Source organism: Bacillus rossius, chromosome 3 (assembly GCF_032445375.1).
Source record: "Bacillus rossius redtenbacheri isolate Brsri chromosome 3, Brsri_v3, whole genome shotgun sequence".
NCBI lineage: Eukaryota > Metazoa > Arthropoda > Insecta > Phasmatodea > Bacillidae > Bacillus > Bacillus rossius.
In genome coordinates, this window is record NC_086332.1 from 18,100,691 (window position 1) to 18,111,765 (window position 11,075).

Below are 11,075 nucleotides of genomic sequence, written 5' to 3' on the forward strand. Positions count from 1 at the left end.
AGCTACATTAAAGATACGGGGGGAAAAAAGCGAGCATGAACTTCGGGGAACTTCGGGTTTTGGCTCTCTCGTCTGTGAAAAGAAGGCTCTCCACGACAGGACACGGCCAGTCCCTCTATCCGTGACCTATCTGTTGCCAAAATTCCGCGCATGCGCATAGCTCACTTTCTCCTTATCAGCTCGTATTTATTCAGTTTCGTGAATATTGGGGAACGGACCCTGAGTATTGGTGTACCAAGTGAAACTTATGGTGGCAAATCTATCCTGGAATGCAATATATTCACTTTAATGGTCACAACAAGATATAATCCCAACCTAAAAAGTTCTTGAGAAAATTTCAGACACCATTTAATTCGTGTGACGTTGCTGCTATCTCTAGGATTTTCGCCGTAACAATTGTATCGATGGTTATGAAACGTCCACTAGAATGCGTTGACACCAGTTTATAGCCTCTCGCAGGGCTTCATTTATTAAAAACTGTTGCGAATTGGATTCCATACTGGGATTCGGTTTGCACACGTTCTGGAATATGGCCCGCGATTTAGGTCACGATCGTGTCCCAACCAGGCAGTGCTTATTCGCTACCTTACACGAACGTCTTGGAACACCGCCCTTCGAAACACACAAGCTAGAACCGTCTAAGTTATGCCTGTTCTAATTTGTGTGTTTCTAAGTTATGACTATCCTAATTTAAGTGTTTCGGCGTTGTGTGTTTCCAAGTAATGTGCTTCTAGGTTACGACAGTTCTGAGTTGTGTGTCCCTAAGTTAGAGTTGTAAGTTAATATTTTCTAAGTTGTATTGTTCGGCGTTGTGTGTTTCTGAGTTATGATCGTTTTAACTTAAGATTTTTCTAAGTTATGTGAATTTTTCGAGGATTCTAAGTTATAACGGTTCTAAGTTGTGCTTGGAACTGTTGCCAGCACTAGCATACGAAGCAGAATCCAAAAGGGTCACGGGAAATGTGCACGAATGCGAATATGTAGCCTCTCCGCACCAAGTAAACACACTACCCCCTCGTGGTTTCAAGGGTGTTTACCAAGTGAGCTCTGCCGGGGAGTTCCTCGTCCCTAGACATCCTCAGATGTTGGAAAGAGGTATCCGGTTAGGTGAAAAGCCCTCTCTGCGGGCAACGGCATTTTGTTCGGAAACCCTACCTGGAGGGGGTTGGGGGTGTTTGTCAGCACTGACGGCCCCCCAGGCCTTTGGGTACCAAAGGCCTTGGCACATCGTTAAGAATCGATGGCGTGTTGGGAAGAGCTATCCGGGGTGCGCAACAGAACGTACAGGCCCGCAAGTGCACGCAAAATCTGGGCAGCAGTGCGGGGGGAACCTTGTTGATGCTGGGATTTCACGCTGAGGGTTTCTCCACCGGCCCAGGTCACCCGGTGAGGACTCGCACCGGCAGTTGGTAGCTCTGATCGTTCAGAGTACGCTCGGAGGTGTCCCCAGCCCCGTGAAGGGCGGACGCAGTGAGCGGCGAAGACAGCTCCGGTATCAGCCAAATGGTTGAGAGGTAACGGAAAAGAGGGGAGGGGAAAGCAGTGATATGATGCAATGGGTCACCTCAGCCTCACGTCGCTGCAGCTCCTCCTCAAACACCTCCAAGACGCGTTGAAATGGCGTATCCATTTCCCTGCTGCTCCAGGAAGGTGGTGTCGGTGTTACCTGCCCCAGCCCTCGCCAGGGAGCAGTCGCCGTCAAGCCCAGCGCCGTGGCTGAGTTGGTGTGTTATAAGTCATGTGTGGGTCCCGGTCCTGGTACTCGTCTCCCTGCCTCGGGAGGAGGTCGGCTCACGGTCCTGCCGACCAGACCGGCGGGTTCAGCTGCTTGGAAGCGAGGCCACAGACCATGCCCGAACACACACGCAGAGGAACCAAGCGACATGAGTAACAGGCGATTTGCCTAAGGGCGGTTTGCCTAAACATGAATTCGTTACGGCGATTTGCCTAAAGTAATTTCGCCTAAAGGCGTTTTGCCTAACGTCGAATTGCCTAACGGTTATTTGCCTAACGGCTATTTGCCTAAAGGATATTTGCCTAAAGGCGATTTGCCTAAAGGCGATTTGCCTAACGGCTTTTTCCCTAACGGAGTTCTGCCTGACGGCGATTTTCCTAACAGCGTTTTGCCTAAAATGTTACTATGATGACAAAACCTCGTTTTGCCTAACGACTTTTTGCCTAACGACGTTTTGCCTAACGGCGAATTGCCTAACGGTGAATTGCCTAATGGCGTTTTGTCTAATGGCGAATTGCCTAACGGCGTTTTGCTTAACTACGATTTGGCCAACGGCGTTTTGCCTAATGGCGATTTGCCTAACGGCGATTTGCCTAACCGCGATATGCCTAACGGCGTATTGCCTAACGCCGAATTGCCTAATGACGTTTTGCCTAAAAGAGGAAAAAGCGTTTTGCCTAACGGCAAATTGCCTAATGGCGATTAGCCTTACGGCGTTTTCCCTAACGGCGTTATGCCTAACGGCGTTATGCCTAACGGCGTTTTGCCTAACGGCGTTTTGCCTAACGGCGATTTTCCTAACGGCGTTTTGCCTAATGGCATTTTGCCTAACGGCATTTTGCTAAACGGCGTTTTGCCTAAAATTAGGCAAAACGCCTTTAGGCAAAACGACACATGCCTAGCGACATTTTATGATTTTTCTTAAGTCGCGTACACCAAGTACGTAAAAAAAAAACCTAGAAAGTTTGCTTATATCGAGGGATACTCGTAAAGTTACGCTCCGTTTGGTCATTTTTTAAAAAAGTTAATTCGTGAGAAAAAGTTTTTATTGACAGTTTTACTTTATTAAGGACCTACTTTACATTTTCACATGATCACCATTCAGTTACAAGCACTATTCTCAACGCTGCACTAGTTTATTTAACCTCTATGCAGTCTGGAAATTAAACCAGTTGACAATCGTAATTTTGTAATTTTTGCTGTAATTTTTGACCCACGTTTAATTAAATCAAACAAAATGACGCCTTTTTCGTCTAAAAAAAAGTTAGGCATCATTTTTCGACTCGAGTACGGAGATTGCTAAAACGTTTTGCGAGGACGTTTACTAAGCGCCTAAACTTAGACTACACGCATTGCGTATTCGAACACCATTATGCCATGGCCAAGGCGTCCGTTCCATTTCCAAGCGGAGAACTTTGAGGCCGGGCCCCATCAGAGTCCCAACTCCCACTGCAAGCACAAAATCCCTGTTACTTCCCACAAGGTAAAAACTTGCCCAGATGGGGCCTAACCTGCATATTAAAATTCAAAATCAAAGTGAACATCAAAACCTATGCTAAAAAATGTAAGGTGGCAAAAACATTGACAGAACACATCAAATATATTTTCAAGGTTTATTGTTAATCTTAATATCTCACAAATAGTACAAAAATAGTTAGATCTCATAAATATATCACAAATGTTTTATAATTGACTAGATATATCTCATAAATAATACAAGAATAGTTAGATCTCATAAATAACAAATATTTTATAATTTATACACAATAAATATTCCTGACTTTAATACTTTCTTTGGTTTCAAAACTCTAGGCTAGAAGAGTACATTTAAATGCTTAATGACATTAAACCAAAAATAAACAAACTATTAATCAACTCGCAAGGAAAAGGTCTTTGGAAAGCTAAAAATCAATTAATTATTGAAAGCAATATGGCCGCCAACAACAGCAAAATGCACAGGAGGTGCAACAAAATTTACCAAGTGCCAATCCACATTATGTACACCTAAAGCAACACTAAGCTTAAACAGGTGCATCATATTCACACAAAACACAAGTCCAATGGTTACTACTCACAGTTGTTTTCATCATTATCAAAACTTTAAACTCTACTGGCCATATCATAACAAATAATTACAACACCCATACTTAGCTCTCCAAAACACCTTGCCTTCTGTCAATCTCTCTCTCTCTAATGCCTCATGATGATGTTGGTGATGGTTCTGCTGCTCCATGCCTAACTGATCAAAATCCCGGGCTTATATACCCATTTCTCACCCCCCCTTCCCTCCTGTTGCCCCTCTTATTTCTCGGGATTAATAGAGATAATTTTCGAATGTTCTAGAAAGATCTTCATACCAGTTCACATAATCGATAAACAACCAATTTCCGGGATTTATTCTTCTTCTTGCTAAATTCGGAGTTGGTAACACTGAATTCGATGTTGTGTAGGAATGAAGTCTCCACTTTGTCTATGGTATTTTGTTGAAAGTGCACTGTCTTCTGCCGCACACAGCCGTAGCTTATCTATGAGTCGTGACGTCACAAGAGGTCAGTTTATTCCCACATGTTAACATAGAAGGTAAGCTTCTTCATGTCCTTAAATGTTTGGTGGTGAAAATTTAATTTAACGTCTTGTGACCAGACACGGTCACAACTTTTATGCAGAGGAGTTAAAAGAAACTGGTGTCCATGCACGACGAGAAAACTGCGGATCGGTCCATAGCATATGTGCTTAGCGGTGATACCGTGCTAGAAACACCAGCGAGCATCGCACTGAACTTCCCATCTCACTGACGCAGACACGCCCCTTACTGGGTAGGCCCCCTAGGCAGTAAACCTTTGCAACGTGTAGCATCGCGTGCTTCATTGCCGAGAACCGAGTCCGTACACTGCCTCTCTTCCCATCAGCTGGGCCATGAATTTTATCCCCGACACGCCGACCCGTACTCGTCTTCACTGACGACGTGTCTCGACCCAGCTGCCTCATAATGACATCATGGAGAGCCCAGCGACCAATCACCGTCGAGGTTGTAACGTTATTATTTGTCGGTAAATTCATCGTTTGCACAAGCCGACTGAGTAATGTCTGCCCCTGGCAGTGCCTGATGCAGGCAACTCGCAGACGTTGACTGCTTGCCAGGTCTCGAAATACTCGTAGCTGCAGGCAAACGTACTCATTATGTTGTTTGCGGGAGAAGTATTTTAGTTACATTTAAACAAACTAACCCCTAGCCTGGGGGGTCCTAAAGGAAAATTTAGTTTTCATGTCAGATACTTCACCGCATTCATAAAAGAACAAGTCACTGAACAGATGCACGTATTACTGTACCTGTACGCCTGTTCTAAGCTATCGTTGTGAAAAAATAACAGGAATGACATAAGGAACATAAAAGGTCCTCGTACTTGAACACGCTCAGACAAACCGTTTCTGAGATACAGGCACTCAAAGTCGGAGCATTATGACAATGCGGACAGGTAGGCAACACGCGCAGCCCGCACGTGGTAACATGCTGGCAAGACGCTACTAGGCGTGTTGCGCACAACAGAGGCGACGCCATGTTTCCTACGTATGCGATGGAATTGTGGTCACCTTTTATTCCCTGCATACGTTGTCATGCATCTTAATTGAATCCGGAAGGTCAGCGTTTCATTAGTTGTGGTTGTTGATTTACCTTCGCTTTACCGTTTCCTCAACACTACATTCACAGTGGTTTTGCGCCCATACTATTGGCAACAGAGGGGTGGTTCCTACACCCATTCTTCTTGGTGTAGGTCTGGCTACCTGCATCCGGGAGATTTTCCGCCATTTCATTTACACCCTGTATATCATCAGGTAGTATGATGTCATGTCCGCCATCTTGAAAATTCGTTATTTTAATGCTAGAGATTCGGGAAAAATTCCAAAATTCATTAAATAATTTTGTAATCAATAGACTGATAGATTCGATGGTCGCCGGGGTCAAGGTCAAAGGTCGTCACGGTCATCCAAGTTGGCCGCCGTGACATCACAATCCAAGATGGCGGTCGGCTCCACTAACACCACTCCTTAAACCCTTTGCCCGGAGCCCCATTTACATACTACTCAGTGCATTTCTTAATAGATTTGTACAAACTGAATTTAACATTTTTTCCCTCCTCTTGTAAACAGTTGATGAGGTGGAGGTTGTGATATTAGGTAAGAGACGCGCTTTGGTAGATGAGAAAGTGATGCCGGATGGGAAAGTCTCTAGAGAATGAGAAAGCAGATACATAATAGCCACAATTCGAGTGGAATAAGGGAAGCAGGAGTAATAAAACCAACATATTCTCCTTGGATAGAGTAACAAGCACTTGTACGTGGTCTTCGTCCAGACGGCAGACCCGCGTATGGCGTCATTAAATCACATGCAGTAATTTTTGTAATCATCGAGGGACTTACCAAGCGTGTTGGTGAGTAAAGTGAAACTTTACGATAGGAAAACTATCCTGGAATACATCTTGTACGCTTTAATGGCAATAACAAGAAAAAAATCTTAACTTTAAATCTACTTGAGAATATTAGAAAGGCCGTTCTATTTTTGCGCTGTGGTGCTGCTATCTCCAGTATTTTTGCAGAAAAAATTGCATCTATGGTTGCGAAATGTCCGCTAGAATGCGTTGAAACCAGTTTCTAATCACCGTCTATTGAAACGGTTGCCGATTTGTTTCCTCGCTGGGATTCGGTTTGGACACGTTCTGGGATAAGGGAAGGCGAGTTATGTTGCGGTTTTATCCCAACAAGGCAGTGCTCATGCGAAATTCTTACCCGAACGTCTTGGAATACCGCCCTTAGCGGCCATAGATGTTGTCAGAGTCCAACCGCATCTGTTTCTCGATGAACAGGGCCCTCGGCCATCGAGCTGATAAGCAAGCCCGGTGGAGGGTTGCTCACTTGTGGAGAACTTGCTTCTCGAGTTCAGGACGGTCTGACGTGTTGTGACGTCACTTCTGTACTGCGGGATGGTAAATGGCAGGATCACCATGTAGTGAAAACCTCAAGTGTCTCGCTACTTCCACCGCGCTCAGAATTAGGCTTTACATCATCATAGTTACCAGAACTTCACACATTTATGAAAACATAATGAAAATCACATTACTAGATTATAAGAGCTTTTTTTTTTAAATATACAGCATGCTTTTAAAAAGGTACTAGTGTCAGGTATATTAATAAATTTTGGTGATTTAACTAACATTTCTGTTTTATGCTGGTATACTATTAGATAAGAGAAAACGTTAGAAACCTGAAAGAATTAATAAAATTAATAAGCCCACAGTTTTAATAAACTCTTGTTATTTTATGCGCGCTAACATATGTTAATAGTAGTGATATGTGTATTTTTTTTGTCCCACAGATGCGTGAGAGCTCTGGACGAGTGCTTCAGTCCAGTGATATTCGTACACTGCATCTGCGTGGTCTTTATCATGGGCTTAGTGGCGTTTGAAGCCAGCACGGTGAGACTTCAGAACTTGAGAGCTTCTCTGTTATAGTAGCATACAATCAACAGCCATTAAGCATAACTGTACTCTAGTGACACTCGATGAAATCATCGATTTACTATAACAAAGAAAAGTCAAGTTAACAAAGAAAAATGGAGATCTTGAAAAGCTCAGATTCAACTTAATTTGTTACGTTTACACGCTTAATTTAGGCAAAAAAATTAAATGCATGAAAAAAATCCATTATATTATCGTGTTGCTGTGGTTCTGGAAAAATTAAAGCAACTTTTTTGCAAAGTCGAGTTATCTCAGCCTTATAACATTTCGCTCGCTGAGATACGAAATCGAGAATTTCTAGAAAAATGATTTAATATGTTTTTACATGATAGAGACGTAGAAAGCAAGTTAAGTTGATGCCGTTAGTAATAAAGATTCTCTTTGTTTCCTTAATGGTGAATTATTTCATTTTATTATCGTACATTTTCTATTATTTATTCAGAGGTTCCCTCATGAAAACTTCCACTAAATTTTGCCTCTTTCACAAAGACGAGGACATTTGGTGTGTGAAAATAGTTTGAATGATGTATTCATAGACTTTTTAAGTTTACTTAAAAATGTTCCAAATACCTATACTTAAAATTTTTTATATATACCTACAAAATTGTATACATTTATATTTTGTAGTATATATAAACTAAAATCAAAACACAGAAAACAATTAAAAGAGGACGCAAATATCTAGTCGCAATCTAATTGCTGGCTTGCAAGGTGGAGTATTTCTATGACCCAAAGTGATAAAGCGTTATTTAGCCTTTTCTATAGCCAAGTTTATCTGCCCGATTTCTCCAGAATAATAAACTCATGTGTACTTGTCCTCGGAAGTGATATCATCTGGGCTATCCCAACTGGAAGTGAAGTATACGAGTAAACGAATCTATGAGCTTTCATACTTGAAAGTGAACAAAAGTAACTATTTTGAAAACCTTTTTGTAGGTTAAATTTGATTAAAAAAATAAGCAATTAAAACATTTATAAAATAATTTTCACTTGATATTTTTACCAGTATTAAAGTATTATTATAATAAATCAATATTTTATAGTTTATAACAAATTTTCACGAAAAACGCACGTATACCGATCGCAACTTGCATGGAAAACGCAAAGACACCAGAAGATTGCCATATTTTCATGTATTTTGTTATAAGTGGTAAACTTTTAGTATTTTTTAGCAAAAATATTTGCTGGAAACCTTTTAATTTATCTTAAAATGTGGGAACAACCTATTTATCTGGCTGAATTATAATTTGTAGAGGCCAAAGTGCAGAGCAGTTTTAAATTGCATGCTTCCACTGATTAAAGGAATAGGCCATGTAAATTGTTCACACCAACGTATTCCTTAACTTATCTTAGTTTTCTGATGACTGGAGTTCTCTTTGAAATGTAGGATTTTTATTTGAATTTATCTAACTTTGCTGTACTGCTATAGCTCAACCTAGAACCTTTAGGGATGTGCGTTTGTGCGTACTAATGCAAACACATCACTTACATCGGTGATAAAATGTTTCTGCTGGTTCTGATAATGACTGTTTACAGCAATAAGTGTATTAAAAAATATATATATACATCTTTATTTCATGTCAAAATTTTTATAATACATCGCAACCACAGGAGTAGCACGCAGGTTTGCTAGTACATGACTTGCGTGCTTCAGAGCCTGAGTGGCAATGTACCAACTGCTTTTCCCGCGTCTGGAGAAGTGTTTAAAGCTGAAAGTGATGTTGAATTAACTGAGTAAGTGAGACTCATAACGAAGCTAGCCGCATAAAGTCATGCCACAAAAAAAAAAAAAAAAACGCGCAAGAAAATTTCGTTTCGTGGGTTTCCAGTAGTGATTTTGGCACAGACCTACACACCTACCGGCCAGTAGTGTGAAATAGGGAAGTCTGGCGCAGGCTTCAAAAAGGGGTTCATGGTACGGGTTAGTAACCACCCACCATCTTGGATTACTGTGACCTTGAGCTTAGCCTCGATCTAGAACTATGGCATTAAATACAATAGTACAATACTTAGATTGAAATTCGACACTTTTAGTGACATTTTACATCATGATTGTATTTTATTTTAAACGTTGAGCAAATAATTAAAATTATATATATATATATACACACACACGCACACACAAAAATAGACAGCGGTCCACAGTACCGAGCCTTGACATAAGTAAACATTTAATTTCATATAAAAAAATTAAAAAAAAAATTAATTTGATATTATTAAAATATATTTTGTGGGATTATAAAGATACCAAAGATAAAGATATCTCTCGGTTCGATCTCCGAGAGATCACAGATAAACCTTCCACAAACCATAACACTATGCAGACTGACTCCTACCACTACTTACAAGTCATATTACTCCCACCATTGTGACATTGTGGCCCTCATATTTACCGCCATATTGAATTATCTCATCGGCTGCTAAAGTATACTTGTATTCGCTAGAGAGCATCAGTGTCAATCACAAACTCTTCAGTCACCCTAGAGTACGCCATCATTTCAGTCATCCATAAATACTAATCAAAAATTTAAGAACATTTTTGTACGTTATAAATATATCAAATATAGGTATGTTGTGCCCAATTTTTAAATTAAAATAAATAATTGTTTGTAATTAATTTAGTAGAAACGTAACTGGGGTGTCAAATTTCAGGAGAAGTGTAAAACTTCATTGAAGGCATTATATTTTAAGACCATAGTTAAAGGTTGAGCGTCCAAATTCAAGATAATTGAATTCCGAAGACGTGAGCCAGTCATTGACCAGAATCGTGCAACAATCTGAAACACGTTTCAGAATTCTCTATTTGAAACTACTCATGCCTAAGTTTACAAAGTGAGTGAAAATCATCCAAAGTAGTTTGGGAACTTATCTCTGGCTACACGAAGTCTTTACGCCAGTAATAGGTATGTAGGTTCGGGTCTTTGGAAAACGAAAGATTATCCGCGTAGTGCGTCGCGCACAGGTATACGTATGGGAAAATGTGGGAAATTGTGATGATTATACATGTTTAATTTTATTGCTTACTTATTTTTTCAAGGAAAGTTTTTCACTATTTACTTTTCATTCATATCACCTTAATATTTCATTTCGTCATTCATCACTATCATGTTCACATATATTAAGTATTCTGTCCATCTCGTCTATATCATGCGCAACCCTGAGTTGTTTACCAGAACGTAGATTTAAAGATTGTTTGTATTAAACGATAAATAAAATGTTAGTAAGCGTACTGTATCGCATTCATGATGCACCAGATGAGCTCAAGCATTTTCTTTCTTCTTAAGTTATCACTCATCTCAATTATCTTCGAAGGATATATAACGCACAAATTACGTTACTTCAAGCCATATATATATATATATATATATATATATATATATATATATATATATATATATATATGCCCGACACATTTGCAGCAATCTGATAGTTCTCTGGATGTTAAAAAAATTGTTTCAGATCCTTAATTAGCTATAGGTATAAGATTAAAAGACATAATTTTACGGACTGATATTTATCGATCAAATCTGTTAAATGATAGGTACTTAAATGTTTCAATATGACATAAAGAAAATTCAAAAGGTATATGTAGAAAAAAAAATTTGGTACTGAGACTCGGTGTTTGATTCGCAGATCGACGGTTTCAACATGAAACTACTGAACCTGTTCGAATTTCTCGCTGTCGCCACGGCGCAAATGTACCTGCTATGCAGTTCTGGCAGCGAGCTGGCACACATGGTAAGACGGTTTACATGAATTTGAGACCAAGATTAGACGGTGAAGTTCAGCGCTGTCGTGTTCAGTTCACAAATCGCCCAGGCCAGTTT